The 23166-nt window shown below is 46.8% G+C and overlaps 1 pseudogene; it reads left to right on the top strand.

The window, feature by feature from the left end:
* The first annotated feature begins 5614 nt into the window (after positions 1 to 5614).
* LOC115649435 overlaps positions 5615 to 23166 on the top strand; it is a 61919-nt pseudogene continuing 44367 nt past the window's right edge.

Below are 23166 nucleotides of genomic sequence, written 5' to 3'. Positions count from 1 at the left end.
ACCTTTCAGTTCTCATATTGATCCACATCTTTTCCAATTTAGCTAATAATTCACCATGTGGAACAGAATCAAATATTTTACTGAAATCAAGGTAAATTAGAACCACTGCATTTCCTTTGTCTAAAGAAATCTACCTTCTCAAAGAAGGAGATCAGATTGGTTTGGCACAATCTACCTTTTGTGAAACCATGTTGCATTTTGTCCCAGTCTACTGTTGGAGCTCCTGTGATTCAAGTGTGCAGGGCCATTAATCAACTTCTGCTATGAAGGGTAGTGACTCTGGGCGATGTGCAGGACATAGTGGGTTGTTTTGTCATGATGCGGTTTCTGAACTTTAGTAGGGCAATAGATGGAACACGTATCCCTATCTTGGCACCAGATCGCCTTGCCAAAGAGTACATAAACCATAAGGGATACTTTTCAAAGTTGTTGCAAATTCTGGTGGATTACAGTGGGCATTTCACCAACATCAATGTGGGAGGGTCAGGAAAGGCGCATGACGCGTGCATCATTAGGAATACAGGTCTCTTCAGAAAGCTGCGAGCAGGGACTTGCTTTCCAGACGACAAAATACCTGTTGATGTTGGAATGCCAATCGTGATTCTGGGAGACTAGCCTAAACCCTTCATCCCGTGGCTTGTGAAGCTGTATACTAGCCACATAGAGAGCAATAAAGAGCAGTTAAAAAATAGGCTCAGCAAGCAAAGAATTTTGGTGGAATGTGTCTTTGAACATGTAAAGGGTCGCTGGCACAGTTTACTTGTTAGGTTAGACCTCAGTGAAAGCAAATCCCCATTGTTGTTGTATGTTGTGTGATCCAAAATGTATGTGAGGCAAAGGGAGAGAAGTCTCCATAGGGGTGGGGTGTGGAGACAGATAGATTGGAAGCTAATTTTGAGCAGCCAGATACAAGGGCAATAAGAAGAGCCCAGCAAGGAGCTCTGCATCTCTGGGAGGCTTTGAAAACACAAGTCAGTAATGACTTGTAGTAGGGGTGGGCGAAATTTTTGGCCCAAGGGCCACATCTGGGAATAGAAATTGTATGACAGGCCATGAATGCTCATAAAATTGGTGTTGCGGTGTGGGAGGGGGTGAGGACTCTGGCTGCGGGTGTGGGCTCCAGGTGGGGCCAGAAATGAGGAGTTCGGGATACAGGAGGGGGCTGGGGAGTGGAGTGCAGGGGGAGTGAGGGCTCCAGCTGGGAGTGCAGGCTCTGGAGTGGGACTGAGGATGAGGAATTTGGGGTGTAGGAGGGTATTCTGGGCTAGGACTGAGGGGTTTGGAGGGCAGGAGGGGGATGAGGCTTGGGCAGGGGATTGGGGTGTGGGAAGGGGTCCAGGCTCTGGTTGGAGGTGCAGGTTCTGGGGTGGGGCTGGGGATGAGGAGTTTGGGATGCAGGAAGGTATTTCAGGCTGGGATTGATGGGTTTGGAGGGTGGGAGGGGGATAAGGGCTGAATCAGGGGGTTGGGGTGCAGGGAGAGGCTCAGGAGTGCAGGCTCCAGGCAGTGCTTACCTCAAGTGGCTCCCGGAAGCAGCAATATGTCCCTTCTCTGGCATGCCCCACAAGCAGCGCCTCTGCAGCTCCCATTAACTGTGGTTCACAGCCAATGAATGAGAGCTGCGGCGGAGGCACTTGGGGTGGGGGAAGCGTGGTCCGTTCCCAAACCATTGCCTCTGGTGAATCAACTTCCCTGTGAATCCTCCACTCCCATGCTTGGAATGAATAAAAAGCCTCTCATTCTCAAAACATTTACTTTTATTGCACATATAAACAGAAAATGAAAGAGCAGGAAAATAATTGAACGTTGGGCAAACTGTGAAAGAATTGGGAGGGATGAAACCAAGTCATCTTGTCTAGGAAAGCACAGTAGCCTTGACCATTAAAAGTCTCTGAATGGCCACTTTTTGTTCTTGGTACCCTCTCCCACTGTTGAGTGGAAGGGATACTGCACCTTCCCCACCCCACCTCCTGGAATGTTTAGCAGAGGGGGATTGGGAAGATGTTAATGCTTGCAGGAAGTTCTGCAGGGGTTGCAATGGGAATCTACCCTCCAGCTGCTTTTTCTTGAAACTCAAGCCTCATCACAGCTGATTAGTCCTTCAAAATCTGTAGCATCTCATCCTGCATGGCATGCTCCTGCTCCTGGGATGCTCTCCTGCTCTCAGGTCCATGATTAGGTTCTGACCTCTGTCTCAGCTGTCTTGGAGGCATTCATTATCTTGCTGAACATCTCATCACAAGTCCTCTTTTTCCAACTTCTAATTTACGAAAGCCTCTCTGACAGTGCAAGCAGCAAAGAATCCTGTGGCACCTTATAGACTAACGGATGTTTTGGAGCATGAGCTTTCATGGGTGAATACCCACTTCCTCAGATGCATGTAGCGGAAATTTCCAGGGGCAGGTATATATATATATGCTAGCAAGTAAGCTAGAGATAACGAGGTCAGTTCAATCAGGGAGGATGAGGCCCTGTTCTAGCATTTAAGGTGTGAAAACCAAGAGAGGAGAAACTGGTTCTGTAGTTGGGAAGCCATTCACAGTCTTTGTTCAATCCTGAGCTGATAGTGTCAAATTTGCAGATGAACTGAAGCTCAGCAGTTTCTCTTTGAAGTCTGGTCCTGAAGTTTTCTTGCTGCAGGATGGCCACCTTAAGGTCTGCTATAGTGTGGCCAGGGAGGTTGAAGTGTTCTCCTACACTTCTTTTGTATATTGCCATTCCTAATGTCTGATTTGTGTCCATTTATCCTTTTCCATAGCGACTGTCCAGTTTGGCCAATGTACATAGCAGAGGGGCATTGCTGGCATATGATGGCGTATTTTACATTGGTGGACGTGCAGGTGAATTAACCGGTGATGGTGTGGCTGATCTGGTTAGGTCCCGTCATGGTGTCGCTGGTGTAGATATGTGGGCAGAGTTGGCATCGAGGTTTGTTGCATGGATTGGTTCCTGAGCTAGAGTTATTATGGTGCAGTGTGCAGTTACTGGTGAGAATATGTTTCAGGTTGGCAGGTTGCCTGTGAGCGAGGACTGGCCTGCCACCCAAGGCCTGTGAAAGTGTGGGATCATTGTCCAGGATGGGTTGTAGATCCTTGATGATGCATTGGAGGGGTTTTAGCTGGGGGCTGTATGTGATGGCCAGTGGAGTCCTGTTGGTTTCTTTCTTGGGTTTGTCTTGCAGTAGGAGGCTTCTGGGTACACGTCTCTGACAGTGTGGAGGATGTGCTGAAGACAAGCTTTCCACTGTAAGGCATGCAAAACACAAGGCAAACATTGTCAGCACATACCGTGGATCTAGTGCAAGATTGCTATTTAAAAAAATTCCCCTTATTACACTCAAGTGCAAACCAGAACAGAATCAGAATCCCTAGATGTTCAATGAACCAGTTTGCTGTTCCAGCCATGGTGACTTTGGCCGTGTGGCATGGGGTGACAGGCCTTGTGCTGAAAATTGTGGGAAACCCTTGTCGGGAGCACAGATGGACAATGACCCCTCCTCCTAGCAACGTGGATATTGCTTTGAGAAAGGGGACCATTTTTAAGCCTCCCAAAGTGCTGTCTTTGTGCCTGACAGCTCCAGGGATGGGGGTGAGGGTTGCGGCCCTGAGAAAACACAGAAAACCCACACTATCTTCCCTTAACACTGCTGGTAGTAGTCACCCCGGACTTGCAGAATTTGATGTCAATGCCAATCCTTGCCATCCAAGCCACCAGCATGTTAGGGAATGCGTGGTTGAGGGACCTGGATCCCCTATGAGTGGTGGATCAGGCTACGTCCAGACTACCTGCCATATCAGCGGGTTAAAATCGATTGCTCGGGGATCAATATATCGCGTCTCATCTAGATACGATATATCGATCCCCGAGCGCGCTTATATCGATTCCGGAACTCCATCAACCCCAACGGAGTTGCGGAATCGACAGGGAGAGCCGCGAACATCGATCCCACGCGGTGAGGATGGGTGAGTAATCCGATCTTAGATATTCGACTTCAGCTACGTTATTCACGTAGCTGAAGTTGCGTATCTAAGATCGATTTCCCCCCATAGTGCGGACCAGCCCTCACATGCTCTATTGCTTGTGGTTCAAGCACTTGTAATGAAAACTTCCCATTTCTCTTGGGGGCCCTATGTGAAATCAGTCTCTTGAGGAGAGTTTTAGATTAAGTTTATGTGTGAGCAATAAGGGTGAAATCGTGGTGGAATCTGCTATAGGCCACTAGACCAAGGGGATGAGGTGGATGAGACTCCTGGCAACTAACAGAAGTTACTAGATCACAGGCCCTGGTTCTCATGGGAGACTTCAATCACCCTGATATCTGCTGAGAGAGCAACAGAGCAGTGCACAGACAATCCAGGAAGTTTTTGGAAGTGTAGGGGACAATTTCCTGGTGCAAGTGCTAGAGGAACCAACTAGGGGCAGAGTTCTTCTTGAGCTGCTGCTCACAAACAGAGAAGAATTAGTAGGGAAGCAAATGTGGATGGGAACCTGGGAGGCAGTGACCATGAGATGGTCGAGTTCAGGATCCTGACGCAAGTGTAAGCAGAGTCAGGATGAGATCTACCCTGACATTTGATGGTGCATTGTGGTGAGTTGTGGAAAAGAACTTCAGGGGCTGATCTTGTTTGCATAGGCATACCCACCCCACACAGCATGAGCCCACAGCTGCCCAAATGGTCACTTTGTCTGCTGTGGGTTCTGCAGTTTCTCTGTTATTGGGGCAGAAAGAACAGTGTTGTTACCCTGATTATGTGAATCAAGGCCAGTGGCACTGTTTTATGTCAGAGGGACTCACCATCAACTAAGTAGCACTCGCTAGACAAGGGATATTGAGACCCAGTGAATTGAGAGACAGACTGGGATCTGAGGGTAGGAGCCCCCCTTTTGAGGGCCTGAAACACCAACTGCACCTCTTTCTCGCTCCACTGTTGAATAGCAGAGCTAATTTTGATTCCTTTAAGGGTCTAGTTACAGGCTGCTGTGCTGAATTCACTTTGGGCCAATGGTGCACCAGTACCGGGGCTCCCTTACTACAAGCAGAAATCATTAAGAGCTGAGATCACTAAGAGTACATCTACACTGCAGGATAAATTCAAATTAGCTTAAACTGATTTTATAAAACAAATATTATAAAGTCAATTATGTGCGTCCACACTAGGCACATTAATTCGGTGGTGTGCATCTGTGGTCCGAGGCTAGCATCGATTTCTGGAGCGGTGTACTGTGGGTAGCTACTGTAAAAGAATGAGGCCAATAATGTCGATTTGCGTCCACACTAAACCTAAATCGATATAGTAATATCGATTTTAGCGTTACTCCTCTCGTTTTGTAAGAGTACAGAAATCAATTTAAAGAGCCCTTTAAATCGATATAAAGAGCAGTGTAGTGTGGATGGGTGCAGCATTAAATCGATTTAACGCTGTTAAAATTGGTTTAATAGCATAGTGTGGACCAGGCCTAAGAGCTGAGATCACTGAGTGCTGTGTTAACTAGGGCAGGAGCATGAAGATATATTGCTAAGTGGCTGGCAGAGCAGGCCAGTTTGTGGAACGCTTGGTGCAGTCCGTGGGATGGTGAGTGGAGTCAAACGGTGCAGAGTGGAGCAGTTCGTGGGATGGCGGGAGTGGCTCATGGGATGGCTTGTGGAGTGGAGTGGCTCTTAGTGAAGGTTGCAGCAGAACTCCATGGAGAAGTGAAGCAGTTGGCCTTGAACCATGTAAGGTGCCCCTTTTTTCCCCCACCCCCATTTCCTCCCAGTTGGTGTGTGTGTGTGGAACTCTGCAGATAAACTTTTGAACTCTGGGACTGCAGTGACCAGGGACAGAGACTCTTGGGATGTTGGACTTTTGGGACTTTGGGGTGATCTTTTGGGTGGCTGGACTTAAGACCCTGAGTGAGGGGAAAAGGACACTGCCAAACTAGCTTGGAGGTGGGTCTTTTGCTCATAGTTTCTGTTATGAATCCTGTTTGTGGTGTTTCCCCAATATAATGCCATATTGTTTCCCTCCTTTATTAAAAGGATTTTGCTATACTCAGACTTCGTGCTTATGAGAGAGGAAGTATTGCCTCCTAGAGGTGCCCGTGGGGGTGGGGGGTGGTGGTATATAATTGTCTCAGGTCACTGGTTGGGGACTTGAGCTGGGTTTGCATTGCATTATTGAAACGGAACCCCTAGATACTGAACCCGGCCCTTGTTGCTGCCAACTCGGATGGGCAGAAGGGTTACACAAGGAAGAAAGGAGAGCAGCAAAATATGGACCCTGGACTTCAGAAAGGCAGACTTTGACTCCCTCAGAGAACTGATGGGCAGGATCCCCTGGGAGAATAATATGAGGGGGAAAGGAGTCCAGGAGAGCTGGCTGTATTTTAAAGAATCCTTATTGAGGTTGCAGGAACGAACCATCCCAATGTGAAGAAAGAATAGTAAATATGCCAGGCGACCACTTTGGCTTAACAGTGAAATCCTTGCTGATCTTAAAACACAAAAAAGAAGTTTACAAGAAGTGGAAAATTGGATAAATGACCAGGGAGGAGTCTAAAAATAGTGGTTAGGCATGAAGCGGTGAAATCAGGAAGGCCAAATCACACTTGGAGTTGCAGCTAGCAAGAGATGTTAAGAGTAGTAAGAATGGTTCCTTCAGGTATGTTAGCAACAAGAAGGTCAGGGAAAGTGTGAGCCCCTTATTGAATAAGGGAGGCAACCCTATGACAGAGGATGCGGAAAAACCCATTTGGATATGTCCAGGATGTGCTGGCCAGGGTAAAGAGTCAAAAATAACCTCCAAATTGTAGGCCTGAGTTATGGGGGAAATGGTGGTGGTGTAAACAATGGTGAGGGAAGAGGAGGAGTAGTCCCCATCTGTTGCTTATCCTCATCTCATATCTTTTTATTATCTCCGTCCATAGCCTGACTCTCCCACTCACTCAGATGGCCATTTGATATTATTTTCACACTGCTTTTCTCTTGAATTCCCTTTCTGGCCACAACCTAATCTCATTCATCAGCACTTACTAGCCCCTGCCTCTCACTCCTCCACTTGTACCTCCCCCAACCCCCACATCTATGACTTCTCTGTCCTCCACGACCTCTCCTCTCTCTCTCTCATCCCAGAGTTGATTCAAACTTTTTTAGGTTGTTTCAACTTTTTCCAGTTGGAAAACAATAAAAGGTGTGAAATGTGGCTTCTCCCCAAGCACTTTTTCGTTCTTCACCCCATTTTTCAATTAAAAATATATTAGGGTAAGGGAGGAATACAAAACAGATAGAAGGGTGGGAGGGAGAACAAAAAATCCCCAAACTTAAACTGGAAAACTGATTTTTTTCAAGTTCCAAAAACTGACCCAAAGAGATTTTAAGGCAAAATGAGATGAAAATGTTCATTTTGCTGCAAAATGTTATTTTGAGACAAAATGTTTCATATAGGATTTTCCAGTGAGAAAACTGAAAAATATCATCAAGACAGATGGTTTATCTTGTGTTGTGTTTTGCCTTTTATACATACATAATATGATGTAACTATACAGGCATGATGCAGATATCCATGTTGATTAAATACACAACACACTGTGTGTCCTAGCTACATAAACACACTGATGTCCTAGATGGCTTCTAAAACACAGAGAGTGTCTCCAGAGGGCTCACAACCTATTTCAAGTGATACTGACCATTCCTATACACTACATAATCTGGCTGATACAACCTCCACTGAAGTCAGTGGCCAAACTCCTGTTAATCCCAGTGGTATACAGAAAAGAAGATAAAAGCTTTCTGCGACTGGCAAAACCAACCAGTTTCCATTCAGAAGCAGAGTTCTTTCCATCAGCAGAAGTTCAAAAACAAATGATGGGAGCACAAAGCAAAATAAATCCAAACATTCGCTGACAGACATAATATGTGGAGCTTTTTTTGTGAGACAAAGACCCTGTACAACCAAGCTCATGTGGCCTCACACCTCTAAGATCCGAAGATGGTAGTGCCCTTCTTAAAGATAACAAATCCATCAAAGAGTGCTGGAAGGAACAGTACCAAAGCCTTCTACATCAAGAATCAACTGTGACTGATGAAATCATAGACTCCATCCCTCGGCACCCAATCTGGGAAACTTGCCAACCCATCAACGCCTTAAGAGGTCTGAAAAGCTATTAAACAAATGAAGAACAATAAAGCATCTGGTCCTGATGGCATACCAGCTGAAGCACCGAAAGTGGGGGCAGAAACACTGACAAACAAACTTCACTTGCTGTTCCTCATAATCTGGTGCACTGAAGAAATCCCTGCTGATTTACTTAATGCTAACATCAACACCATTTTCAAAAAGGGAAACAGGGCCAAAAGTGCGAACTTTTGAGGCATTTCCCTCCTCTCCATCACTGGGAAGATTCCTGCTAAAATCTTCCTGAATCACCTGCTCCCTCTTGCAGAGGAAGTATTTCCAGAGTCCCAGGGTGGCTTCAGACCATCACAAGTCACAACAGACATGAAGAGAGGAAGCTGATCAGAATAGTTAACATGGATTCGCCAAGGGCAAGTCATGTCTGACCAAACTGATTGCCTTCTATATAGAGATAACTGGCTCTGTGGACATGGGGAAAGCAGTGGAAGTGATATATCTTAACTTTAGCAAAGTTTTTGATACCGTCGCCCACAATATTCTTGCCAACAAGTTAAAAATATATGGATTGGGTGAATGGACTATAAGGTGGCTAGAAAGCTGGCTAGATTGTATGGCTCAACTGGGAGTGATCAACGACTTGATCTCTAGTTGGCAGCCGGTAACAAGCGGAGTGCCCCAGGGGTTGGTCCTGGGTCTGGTTTTGTTCAACATCTTCACTAATGATCTGGACAATGAGATAGATTGCACAGTAAACTGGGGTCGGGGGGTAGATATGCTGGAAGGTAGGGATACGGTCCAGAGTGACCTAGACAAATTGGAGGATTGGGCCAAAAGAAATTTGATGAGGTTCAACAAGGGCAAGTGCAGAGCCTTGCACTTAGGATGGAAGAATCCCATGCACCACTACAGGCAGGAGACCGACTGGCTAGGCAGCAGTTCTGCAGAAAAGGACCTGGGGATTACAGTGGACAAGAAGTTGGATATGAGTTGACAGTGTACCCTTGTTGGCAAGAAGGCTAATGGCATATTGGGCTGCATTAGTAGGAGCACTGCCAGCAGATCAAGGTAAGTGATTATTCCACTCTATTCGGCACTGGGGAGGCCACACCTGGAGTACTGCATCCAGTTTTGGTCCCCCCACTACAGAAGGGATGTGGACAAATTGGAGAGAGTGCAGTGGAGGGCAACAAAAATGAGTAGGAGGTTGCAGCACATGTCTTACGAGGAGAGGCTGAGGGAACTGGGATTGTTTAGTCTGCAGAAGAGAAGAGTGAAGGGATTTGATAGCAGCTTTCAAGTACCTGAAAAGGGGTTCCAAAGAGAATGGATCTAGACTGTTCTCAGTGGTGGCAGATGACAGAACAAGGAGCAATGGTCTCAAGTTGCAGTGAGGGAGGTTTAGGTTGGATATTAGGAAACACTATTTCTCTAGGAAGGTGGTGAAGCACTGGAATGAGTTGCCTAGGTAGGTGTTAGACTCCCCATCCTTAGAGGTTTTTAAGGTCAGGCTTGACAAAGCTCTGGCTGGGATGATTTAGTTGGGGATTGGTCCTGCTTTGAGCAGGGGGTTTTACTAGATGACCTCCTGAGGTCTCTTCCAACACTAATCTTCTATGATTCTATGATTTTCGCAGCCAGGGAGAGACAGGAAAAATGTCAAGAACAACACCAGGAGCTGTATAGCCTTTATCAAGCTAACCAAAGCCTTTGACTCTGTCAACCATGAGGTTCTGTGGAAAATCATGTCAAAGTTTGGCTGCCCAAGCAAATTTATCAGCATTGTAAGACTGATATTGCATTCCAACATTTCCTCTCCCCTGGCAATGGGTCTCACAACCATGGTAATTTTTTTGAAAGAAGGGATCAGTTTTCAGATTTTGCCTTGCTCCCTGCAAAAAAACCTCTGTGTGACTCTGACAAACGTATATTAGCTCTCTCTCACATATGTGTTTCAACTGAACTGATTTTAGCAAGATGTAAAGGGGAGTGGATGTTTATATAGATAGCGATATCAAGTTATAACAATTAAAGCTGAAAAAAAAAGATTTAATATAATACCTCTTTTTTCAGCGGTTAAACTAATTAACTATTAAGAATTAGGAAGAGACCTGCATGGGGGACACACTATCCCTCGTCTGTCTACTATGGAGTTGTTTGCACCTTCTTCTGAAGACTCTGGTGGTGGCCATTACTGATAATGGGACATTGAACTAGATAAATCACAGTTCAGATCTAGCCTAGTAATTCCCATGTTCCTATTCTTTGGTTACTACAGCAACTGCTCATTTATGGCAAGGAACAGCCATGTTTGTTCATGTCTTCATGTTCAAGCAAAGTGGCATACTTTGAAAGATATGTCTTTATTCAGAAAGATTCCATAGCATTCGTCTCCACTACATTCTGTCAGTCTCAACAGGCAAACCAATTACACCAGCCCTTCTCACTGGCTAGAGCAGTTAAACCATAAATTCCAGTTGGGAGAAGTGATGTTTAGGTCAAGGCAAAAGTATAATCCTCATCCCACTGGGATCAAATTTTAATTCTGAAACAAGATCCAGAACATGCCCTCCTCGATCTGTTGAATCTGCATCCACCTAATTCAAGCCCAAAGGTTACAGGGCAGCCATGAGGTCCTGAGTCAACCCCCAACCCCCAACCCTTTCCCCCCTCAGTAATCAGTGCTGATACTGAAGTCACTCAGGAAAATATCAGTAAAATAACAAGAAAGACACGTTTAAAATACACAGATTAGAGAAATTAGATAGGTTAATCTACACATTTCCTGTAAGAAGCCAGCTAAAATCTCTATCAAATTAGCCAGGAAATGAAGTGAAACAGTACACTACTAGATTGGGACTCTTACACAAAGGAAACATTGATATGAATGTGGGTTTGAAGAAAGGAATGTCCTAAATAAACACATTGCAATAACGGGTTAGATTTTCTAAAGCACCTAAATTAATTAGATACATAAGTCCCACTGAAAGCTACTTAGGCACTTAATATGCTCTTATTTGAAATTGGCACCCAAACTCTTTAATTTCGTGAGGTGCTGAGTCAGTAAAAATATAAATAAAAACCACCAACACAATCTTAGTTCATGTTAAATATTGCATCCTTCCAGAAAAAGCTAAGCTAAGAGCCCTTCTGATTAAGCTAGCCAGAACTTGGGTCAGATTCATAGCTAAAGTAAATCAGCACAGCTCCATTGATTTCAATGGGGCTATGTCAATGCATACCTGCTGGAAATCTAGCTTCTTCATTTTACAAGCAATTTCTTTAATATCCATTTGCTCCCCATACATAAGTTTCCATTTGTGATGTCATACATAGTTCTTGTGGAAATGTATGATGTCAGAAAGACAAGAATATGACTTCTGCTGACGAATATGCAGCTGGAACAGTGGCACACCCCAGGAACAAAATCCTATTTTCATGAAAACATCCTTTGTAAAATAAAAACAGGAACAATCCCTTCAGGTAATAGGATCTCCTAGCAGTAGTTTCTTTAAAAAAAATGGTTTTAAGAGTTTCTGCATAAGACATCATCACATCAGCTCTTTAACCTCTTCACTTAAATCATCAGTTAAGTAAGCATTCATCAGCATAAGTACAGAAATCTGAGAAGAATTCTACTGATTGAGTTTCAAAAGCAGCCATTCAACCATACTACAGTAACTTTTTAAATTAAGTATTGAACACGAGGTAGATTACAAGAAAATGCCAGAAGAGATAAAGGAGGGTATTAGGAATGCAAAGAGAAACTTTGAAAATAGATATTGAAAACCATGCTAAATACAACTTTTTTTTTTCAGTACTACAAATCAAAAGATGAGGGAAGGAGAAAATTAGAATATTATGGGTCAGAATGAGAAACTGAATCACTTATGAGGGCAAAATGGCTGAACTGTTTCATTATTACATTTTCATTGTATGTACAAGGAAGAATGATAAAAATATGCTGTTTAACCTGGCAGAAGATCTGTAGTTATGTAAGCCCTTAAGAACAAGCAGGCAGAGGTTTACTGAGAACAAATCAAAATTAAATATGTGCCAGAAGCTGAACACATGCTACCTGCCTCTAATCAGAGACAGCAGGAAAGGACTCATGTTTTGTGCGTAATTACGCCTTATTAAGTGATATTTCTGTAAATCGCTGATGTAAGGAGACACATGAATTGTGCTATATCTGGTCATGTCAAGTTACATCATGTCACGTGACATAGTCTAATGTAATCTGACATGGGACATATTAGTGCCAATGGAAAAGCCTAAATGCCAAGCCATTTTCATAAATATGCCCTGTGCACTGGTATATAACAAAAAACAGATGGAGATTTATCCTACAGCTTTACAAAAATACCAAACAGCCATGGAGAACTCTGTTCCAGAGAGACAGACATGCTATTATGGAGCAGATCTAGAGAAACAGAAGTATACATTGTATTCATGTGATGTGATCTCTCAACCAAACCTGTCCATGTGGGTTTCTCAGAAAATGCAGTCTGGAAATCTCATACTGACAGTCTGTTTTGCGTACGTCTGCACTTAAATTTCTGATGGCTACCCATCTTATTGTGTGACTACACTGCCAGCCTTACCTAGAACCAGAGAGTGGAAAGATACACAAAGAGAGGCATGTACATTAACATCTGTCAACCTGAAAAAGAGTTGGGTTCACTGGACTTAGCAGGAAAAGATATAATATGATTCAAGGGGAGAAGCTGAGGTTAGACAAATTCAGAATGGAAATAAGGCATGTATTTTTAACAGTGAGATTAATTAGCCATTGGAACAATTTACCAAGGGTTATTGTGGATTCTCCATCACTGACCTTTTAAAATCAAGACTGGATGTTTTTCTACAAGTTCTGCTCTAGGAATTACTTTGGCGGAATTCTATGGACTGTGTTATACAGCAGATCTGACTGCATGATCATAATGGTCACTTCTGGCCTTGTAATCTATCAATCTATGATCTCATTCACCATTAGCCTTGCACCGTGTGTAGGTGTTTGCCCTGTTCAAAGTGGGGCAGAAAGATTAATGATTTGGGATGGTAGGATTTTACACCCACTTTGCATTGATGACTGCACAAATTGCAGGGCAATGGTGAATCAGAACCACTGCTTCTTCGACAGAAATTTTCTTCAGTTCTTATTTTAGTATAGATTGGCAAACAAAGGGCTTGATTCTTTCTTGCACCAGAGTGCCATTCTGCCTCAGAGACAGGTGGGAAAGTCAGGGTGTTCCCTGATTCTGAGTACCATCCCCAGCCACAAGGAGCGCTAGAGCTTACTGCCTACTGGCAGCTCGAACTTGTGTGATGCAGGATCCTCAATGAATCATAGTGGGGCATGGATAAGTGTTCACGTTGCATTCCCCGTCAGTACCTGGCCCAAGGTGGGGAAGTTAATGATTCAATCAGTGGACCAAATTCAGTGATGAATCCTGGTCATGTGGCACCTGAGGTACATTGCACGTAGGCTAAGAATAAATTGTACACCACATTCACTCCTTGCCTGCTTTATGCCCAGGGAATGAAATGGCAGGCAGAAGGCCCACAGCTGGCACACATGCAACAACAGAGGAATTTTCTATTGGCCAACTGCAGCCAGTTTCCTGCTGCTTTGTGCTTCTGAGAGGCACAAAGGGGCTGGAGGTGCTGATTAGAGAATTCAGCCCATGTTCTAGAAATAAAGATTTTGCAGGTATGTAGTTAAGTATCAGGAATTTCTTCCCATATAAATGTTTCATCTGAATGTACTTGGAATAAGAGATACACCTAGGAAATGAAGGGACCAGTCCTGCAATCTGTAATGATGCAAAATGTCGATAACAAGTCACTTGTGTAAAACTGCAGGATTGGGCCTAAAGGAGTAGAAATTGTAGATTTTATTTCAAAGCGTGCACCTTAGCATTTTTATGGCAAATTCTAAATATGTGGAAAGGCCTGGCAGGCATAAAATTTGGTCCTTTGCGAGACAGCTAGCAGCATTTGAGAGACTGGGGGAAGGAAAGCTAAAAAAAAATATCCTAAATGGTCCATGAATTGTACTCTTCCCCCAGAAAATCAGCATGTTTTTATTACTTAAACTACTTTTTATGGAATATTAAAAGAGGAGAGAAATTCCTTTGAATTCAGTTGCTACGAAAGCTGAGGACAACCAATTCATTAAAGCTTTAATTTCTTGGGACTTATTGCTTAAATAACCTTTCCAGAGAAGATTTGGAAAAGGCTGAAAGTCTGCTACATCAAGTTGCTTCCTGCTCAAGCAAACATCATTGCCAATCACTGTTTAGAAGTCAGCTGAAAAGGGCCAAAGGTGAATTTTGGCATCAACAGTGATTTATTCCAGCAAGAGAGTTTAAACACAGGCAACATATTCCTGTCATCCTGTCAATTGTCAAAATGTCAGTAGACTTTTATAATCAATTGTTTTTGTACCTAATGCCAGCTGTCATCAATCTATGAAATAATCACTATAAATAAAATGGGATAAGCAAATGGCTACCCAATAAAACAGTTTTTCATATAGTACAATTTGGTGACATTGGTTATTTGTAAGGCTGTCAAATGATTAAAAAGTTAATTGTGATTAATTATGCTGTTAAACAATAACAGATTACTATTCATTTAAATATTTTTGGAAGTTTTCTACATTTTTCAAATATATTGATTTCAATTACAACATAAAATACTAAGTGTACAGTGCTCACTTTATATTTATTTTTATCACAAGTATTTGTGCTCCAAAAAAACAAAAGAAATTGTATTTTTCAAAGTGACCTAATACAAGTTCTGTAGTCCAATCTCTTTATCATGAAAGTTGAACTTACAAATGTATAATTACTTACAAAAAACCTCCATTCAAAACTAAAACAATGTAAAATTTTAGAGCCTGTAAGTCCACTCAGTCCTACTTCTTGTTCAGCCAATCACTCAGACAGGTTTGTTTACATTTTCAGGAGATCATGCTGCCTGCTTCTTGTTTACAATGTCATCTGAAAGTGAGAACAGGCATTCTCATGGCACTGTTGTAGCCAGCATTGCAAGATATTTATGTGCTAGATGCACTAAAGATTCTTATGTTCCTTCATGCTTCAACCACCATTCTAGGTGCATGCATCCATCCTGATGATGGGTTCTGCTTGATAACAATCCAAAGCAGTGCAGATTGACACATGTTCATTTTTATTATCTAGTCAGATGGTTCGGGTTTGGTAGGTTCTGCATCGGAGTATTGCGCTTTTAAGACTTCTGAAAGCATGCTTCACACCTAGTCCCTCTCATATTTTTGGAAGGCACTTCAGATTCTTAAACCTTGGATCAAGTGATGTAGCTATCTTTAGAAATCTCACATTGCTACTTCTTTGCTTTCTTTGAAATCTGCAGTGAAAGTGTTCTTAAAATGAACAACATGTACTGGGTCATCATTCAAGACTGCTATAAAATGAAATACATGGCAGAATGCAGGTAAATAGAGCAGGAGACATACAATTCTTCCCCAAGGAGGTCAGTCACTAATTTAAGTAACACAATAACACTTTTTTTAACAAGCATCATCAGCATGAAAGCATGTCCTCTGGAATGGTGGCCGAAGCATGAAAGGGCAGTGGGGAGAGAAGGACAGTGAAGAAAATTGGCAGCATGTGACCTCCAGAAGAAGAAATAGGAGCGTCTATGTACCAGCAATACAGATACAGGTGAGCAATTGTTTTCATGTTTGCTCCACAGGTACTAATGCGGAGAGTGAACTAGATGGTATATCTGAGGGAAGGGAGCAGAAGGAGACTCCACTGATTGGAAGGCACGAGATGCACTGTCCTTGGCGATGGGAGTTCCACAACCACTGCTCCCAGGAGAAGGAAGCGGGTGATGGTGGTCAGGGACTCCCTCCTCAGGGGGACTGAGTCATCTATCTGCCATCCCGACTGGGAAAACTGAGAAGTGTGCTGCTTGCCAGGAGCTAGGATTCACGATGTGACAGAGAGACTGCCAAGACTCATCAAGTCCTTGGATCTCTACCCCTTTCTGCTTCTCCACATGGGCACCAATGATACTGCCAAGAATGACCTTAAGTAGGTCACTGTAGACTATGTGGCTCTAGGAAGATGGATAAAGGAGCTTGAGGCGCAAGAGGTGTTCTCGTCCATCCTTCCCCTGGAAGGAAAAGCCCAAGTAGAGACCATTGAATCATGGAAGGCAATGAATTGCTACATAGGTGGTGTCAGAGAGAAGGCTTTGGATTCTTTGACCATGGGATGGTGTTCCAAGAAGGAGGAGTGCTAGGTAGAGACAGGCTCCACCTAACAAAGAGAGGGAAGAGCATCTTTGCAAGCAGGCTGGCTAACCTAGTGAGGAGGGCTTTAAACTAGGTTCACCAGGGAAGGAGACCAAAGCCTTGAGGTAAGTGGGGAAGTGGGATACCAGGAGGAAGCAAGAGATGTTAAGAGTAACAAGAAGGGTTTCTTCAGGTATGTTAGCAACAAGAAGAAGGTCAAGGAAAGTGTGGGACCCTTACTGAATGAGGAAGGCAAGCTAGTGACAAAGGATGTGGAAAAAACTAATGTACTCAATGCTTTTTTTGCCTCTGTCTTAGACTCATACAGTATCAGGATTGGAAGGGACCTTAGGAGGTCATCTAGTCCAACCCCCTCCTCAAAGCAGGACCAATTCCCAACTAAATCATGCAAGCCAGGACTTTGCCAAACCTGACCTTAAAAATCTCTAAGGAAGGAGATTTGACCACCTCCCTAGGTAACCCATTCCAGTGCTTCACTACCCTCCTAGTCAAATTTTTTTTCCAATATCCAACCTCTCCCACTGCATACTGTGGTTCCCCAGATCTTCCTCCTTCCCTTTTTTAAAGATAGGCACAACATTAGCCTTTTTCCAGTCATCTGGGATCTCCCTGATCACCATGAATTTTCAAAGATAATGGCCAATGGCTCTGCAGTCACATATGCCAATTCCTTTATCACCCTCGGATTCAGTGCATCCAGCTCCATGGCCTTGTGTTCATCCAGCTTTTATAATAGTCCTGAACCACTTCTTTCTCCACAGAGGGCTAGTCACCTCTGCCTCATGCTGTGCTGCCCAGTGCAGTAGTCTGGGAGCTGACCTTGTTCATACAGGGGACAGGGATATCTCAGTGGTTTGAACACTGGCCTTCTAAACCTAGGGTTGTGAGTTCAATAATTGAGCGGGTCATTTAGGATTCTAGGACAAAAATATGTTTGGGGATTGGTCCTCCTTTGAGTAGGAGTTTGGACTAGATGACCTCCTAAGGTCCCTTCCAACCCTGATATTCTATGATTCTAATGGGCACACAAATGCCCATATCTGGGCATATCTGGCACATAAATACCTTGCAATGCCAGCTATAAAAGTGCTATGCAAATGCCTGTTCTTACTTTCTGGTGACACTGTAAATAAGAGGACATCATTAATTCCTGTAAATGTAAACAAACTTGTTTGTCTTAGCAATTGGCCAAACAAGAAGTAGTACTGAGCAGACTCGTAGGCACTGAACTTTTACATCATTTTCATTTTGAGTGCAGTTATGTAACAAAAAAAATCTATATTTGTAAGTTGCACTTTCATGGCAAAGAGATTGAACTACAGTATTTGTATGAGGTGAACTGAAAATACAATTTCTTTTGTTTCTCATTTTTATAGTGCAAATATTTGTAATCAAATAATATACATTTTGATTTCAGTTACAACACAGAATACAATACAGTAACTACTCACTTAACATTGTAGTTATGTTCCTGAAAAATGCTACTTTAATTTCACTTGAAGTAGCATTTTTCAGGAACATAACTACTATATATATAAACAAACAATGTAATACCATACACAGCAATGATGATTGTGAAGCTTGGTTGAGGTGGTGGAGTGGAAGCTTGAGGAGGTGGTGGAAGAGGGTGAGATATTTCCCAGGGAATGCCTTGCTGCTAAATGATGAACTAGCACTTGTCTGAGCCCTCAAGGGTTAACACATTGTTGTTAACGTAGCCTCACACTCTACAAGGCAGCACAAATGGAGGGAGGAGACACAATAGATGCATGGTAGTGTCTGCAAACATTCCCTGCGGAAATTGAATGTGATGATGAACCCACGCGAGGGAACTGGAGCGCACCACTCCCTCCACTTTCCAAAGTGCTGGGGAGTGAATGTGTGTGTGACACAGAGACACACACTGTGTGTGTGAGAGATTGAGACAGACAGTATGGGTGTGTGTGAGAGAGAGAGAGAGAGCTACCCTACCTCCCCGCAGAGCAAGAAGGAGACTCCCGGGAGTGGTGGCAAACATATGGGGGACTTATTTTTTTGGTTCTGCATAGCAGCAGTGCATCCCCAGCTTCCCTATCGGCATCTGGTTGACTGCCCTCACTTGGCCCTGCAGTGCCTGCATAGTTTTGTATGTGAATAGTAAAGCAAAACCCAGGCTACCTCCAGACTACCGGCCATATCGGCGGGTTAAAATCGATTGCTCGGGGATCGATATATCGCGTCTCATCTAGATGCAATATATCGATCCCCGAGTGCGCTTATATCGATTCCGGAACTCCATCAACCCCAACGGAGTTGCAGAATCGACTGGGAGAGCCGCGAACATCGATCCCGCGCGGTGAGGAAGGGTGAGTAATCCGATCTTAGATATTCGACTTCAGCTACGTTATTCACGTAGCTGAAGTTGCGTATCTAAGATCGATTTCCCCTGTAGTGTGGACCAGCCCTCACTTCAGTCTTGAGCTAATCGAGCAGAGAACAGTAGGAGTGAGCAATGCATATCTCAGAAATGAGTCGAGGACAATAGGCAAGGCCAAACAGACCAGCAGGTAACTTTACTTAGATTGTAAACTCTTTGGGACTGCTCCTCTTATTCTCCAGGGACAATTCTCATCACAGGAAAATTATTCTTCTCCCCTTTCCCCCTCCATCTATATGTTGCTACATCTGCCATTTTCCCAGATATCCTTACCCCACCCATTCCTACACAACAAGTGCAACAAATAAAATGATGGAACTGTCGGCTACATTCTAGAGCCAAGTGTACATTAGAATGCATAAAATACAGATTTAAAATCTGTGTGGAAAGAAAATGTTCAGTTCAGATTGCTACCTCTTTCCCCTTTGTTTCAAACACTGCTCACATCCTGTTTCCACCTTGCAAGATAACATTTAGTCTATGGCCTCAGTTGCCAATTGTCTCTTAAAACCTTACAGATATCATTGCACAGCTCCCAGTCTAAATAATAAAAGTATCCTTCAGGGCATGACAAGGATTTATTGTTATTGAGGGGGGTCGGTGTAGTAGTACAGGAGCTGCCACATCCCTCACCTCTTCTGATTCGGGGGGAGCCCCCCAGCCGGTGGGAAGGGTCGGGTGGGAAGAAGGGTAAGGGCCCCGCTAGAAAGGCCAGGCCCTCCATGGCGGAGACTGCCCCTGCTGCCGTGGCCCCGCTACCAGCTGCGGCACCCCTCCCCACTATTCCCTCCACCAGCTCTGCAGGTGTCTCTTCCCTGGCCCCCAGGGCATACGCCCAGATAGCGGCGGCCCCCCTGCCTGCCGCCGCTCCTCCGACCACCGCTTCCGCTACCATCTACAGTGGCCAGGGCCCCTTCCCCACTTTGACCAGAAAGCACGGCATCCGGTTCCTCCTGGTGCCTGCCTCGCCCCACGTGGAGACCTATGTGCAGGCGTTAGCGAGGGTGGTGGGGCCCACGGCCATCGTGGCAGCCTCCAAAATGTATGGGAAGGTGGTCTTCTTCCCAGCATTGGAGGCCGCCACCCAGGAGGCAGTAGAGACGGGCCTGGCAGTGGGGGGCATGTTCGTCCCCCTGGAGCCATTGGAAGACCTAGAGGTCTGCTTAATCCTGACCTCCGTCCCTCCCTTCCTGCCCAATGCCACCCTGCTGCCCGCCCTTTCTGCCCTGGAACGCCCCATCTCCATCATCAGCCCTCTCCTCTTGGGCTGCAAGGACCCTGCCCTCCATCATGTTCTCTCATTCCGCCGGCAAGTGCAGCTTCAACTGCCACTGACGGCGCGTGGCGGAGAGGCGCTTGAGGGGTCCTTTCTGGTCCCCTACCAGGGAACCCAATCCCGGGTGCATTATTCAACGGGGGAGGCCCGGTGCTACCTCTGCCAGGCGGTGGGGCACGTCTGGAGGGACTGCCCCTTGGCCCAGCACAGAGGAGCATCCTGGACCCCTGAGCCCCAGCAAGGCGCCGGCCCTGTCATCACTGGTACCCCTGGCCGCCCAGCACCCGAAGCTGCCCCTCCTCCTCCTTCTCCGTCCACCACTGTGGAGGAGGGTGTGGTGGAGATAGCTCCGGATGTGGGAGAGGGCTCGTCTCAGGGGGAGTCCTCCCCCATTTTTTGCTGTCCCACCACTGCCTCCCTGAGTCCCTGAGCCATTGCCCTTGCCCCCCGACCCGACCCCTGTTAGCCAGCCCCCGGATGATGCCATGGAGGGCTGGTCTTTAGTGCAGGAGAAGCGGGGCAAGCGGAAGGCTCGAACCTCGTTACATCCTTCAGATTCGGAGGTCCCCCAGAAGAGCAGGAAGGGGGGCACCAATGACGAGCCTTCCGCCTTGCCCCCTGATGACTCCCATTTTGTGCTGCCAGCTGGGGACATCGTGGCAGCACTGGAAGGTAATGCCGCCCCTCCTCCGGGGTCCCTTCCCGTGGCAGCCCCCGAGGTAGCCTGTCTCGCCCCCTTCCCACTTGACACCTCTGCAAGCACTAAGGTGGGTATCGCCTCATGTGCTGGCGAGGAGGGCCCTGGGGTGGTGGACGGTGATCTCCCATCCATCTACGAGGAGATCAAGGCCCTGGGTCTGACCCCGGTCACACAGGGGGAGGATGACCCTCTGTTAGTGAGCCTCGATCTGGGTGGCCTCACCATGGTCCCCCTGTCCCCGAGTTCCCTTCCCCTGACCGCTGCTTCTGCTCCCACCTCTGAGGGTCCCCTGGATTCCTCCATCAACCCGGCTGCAGGTGGCACCCTGTTGACAGCTGCTGAGCCCATTGGGGCAACAGCCAGTGCCCCGCTGCTGAGACCCGGTTCCCAGTGGGTATCATTCTTGAGTGTGGAGGACCTGCCCTCCTTCTTCCCGGGCAGGGACCCCATTGACGAACATCTATCTCTGGATGCCAGGACTGCTGCATATACCACAGTGGCTGAGCCCGGCATCGTTAGGGCTCCCCTTCCTACTTCTCAGATCCCTGAGCCTGGCCAGGAGGAGCCACCGTCCAGAGGCTCAACTATACAGGCTCAGGATTCTGCCTCTACCCCCTTCCCAGATTCTCTCTCTGATCCCCGCCCTGTCCTTGTCCCCCCCCCCCACCTCCTGTGATGCCAGAGCCGCCCCTGGGAATACCCCCCAGGAGTGGCTTCAGTAGTTTTTCCTTGTCCCGACCCAACAGGGGCTGCTGTTCTCCTTCTGCCACCCCTTGTTGAACTGGGGAGCGGGGCGGGTCGCGTGGCATTGGACCATCGGACGCCATGTCGGGGGTCTGCCCCCTGCCTGCCTTGGTGGGCCATGGGGCTGTGACTGGGGCCCCACTGGGGGACAGTCATCGATCGGTGACCCCGCCCCCCCGTGCGCTGACGGAGGAGCTGCAGGAGTTCCTTGAGGACGTCCGTGGCTCCCGTAACAAAATCCAGCTTGCGCTATGGCAGTGGGGGGATTTCCATCAGGTCCTCCAGGGCGTGAGGGCCCTCAGGGGGAGGGTAAGAGGACCGGGAAGCAGGCCGCTGTGGCCTACCGGCGGGTCCACCTCTTCCATAACTCTTTACTCACTTACGGGGTAGGTCACGGATTGCTGTGCGGCCTGCCGGAGGCCGTGGGCGTGTCTGCTGGCGAGGATCCCCCCCCAGCCCTCCTTATGGCGCTGATCATCTTTGCCACTTAAAACACCCGGGGCTGTAGGATGGGTCTCCGCAGGAGCCAGGTTCTCTTCTTCCTCCAGGAGGGGGGGTACACTGGTTTTCCTGCAGGAGACCCATACAGATCCAGCCGCTGAAGCTAGCTGGCGGCTGGAGTGGGGGGATGAGGCCTACTTTAGCTACTTCTCAGTTTGCACAGCTGGAGTGGCCGCCCTGTTCTCCCCCGACCTACGGCCCGAGGTGCTGGGGGTCACCTAGGCTGTGCCGGGTCACCTGCTGCACCTCCAGGTCCGCATGGAGGGGCTTGTGGTTAATCTCGTCAATGTTTACGCCCCAACATCGGGCCCGGAGAGATTGCGTTTTTATCAGCAGGCGTCCGCCTTCCTCGGCTCCCTTTATCCTCGTGAGTTCCTGGTCCTGGGAGGGGACTTTTACACCACCCTTGAGGAACGAGACCGCTCGGGGACCGACCAGCCCCTGGCCGCCACAGACGTCCTCCGGTAGATGGTCAAACGCTACTCCCTGGAGGACATCTAGCGCGACCACCACCCGGACGACGTCTCGACGTTCACCTTCGTCCAGGTGGAGATCCGTCGGTAGCGCCTCTCCCGGTTGGACCGCATTTACCTGTTGCGTTTCCACCTTTCACGAGCCCACTCCTCCAGCGTTTGGCTGGCCCCCTTTTCGGATCACCACCTTGCCACTGTGACAGCCTCTCTTTGCGCGGAGAGGCCGGGGCCGGCCTATTGGCACTTTAATAATAGTTTGCTGGAGGACGTGGGCTTCGTGGCATCCTTCTGGGAGTTCTGGATGGCCTGGCGAGGGCAGAGGCATGCCTTTCCCTCGGTGCGGCGGTGGTGGGATGTGGGGAAGGTGCGCACCCGGCTCTTCTGCCGTGACTAGACCCGGGGCGCCAGCCAACGGAGGGATGCGGCGATAGGGCAGTTGGAGCGGGAGGTCTTAGAGCTGGAGAGGCGTCTGGCCGCCAGCCCCAAGGATCTGTCCCTCTGTGGAGCATGCCGGGGGAAGCGGGAGAAGCTCTGGGCCCTTGAAGACCATCGGGCCTGGGGTGCTTTTGTTCGATCCCGTATCCGCTTCCTTCAGGAGATGGATCACGGCTCCCGCTTCTTCTAAGCCCTGGAGGAA

The sequence above is a fragment of the Gopherus evgoodei genome, chromosome 3, assembly GCF_007399415.2.
Source record: "Gopherus evgoodei ecotype Sinaloan lineage chromosome 3, rGopEvg1_v1.p, whole genome shotgun sequence".
NCBI classification, from domain to species: Eukaryota; Metazoa; Chordata; order Testudines; family Testudinidae; genus Gopherus; species Gopherus evgoodei.
The sequence above is the reverse complement of the archived record's forward strand: the minus strand, read 5'-3'. Positions and strand labels throughout refer to the sequence as shown.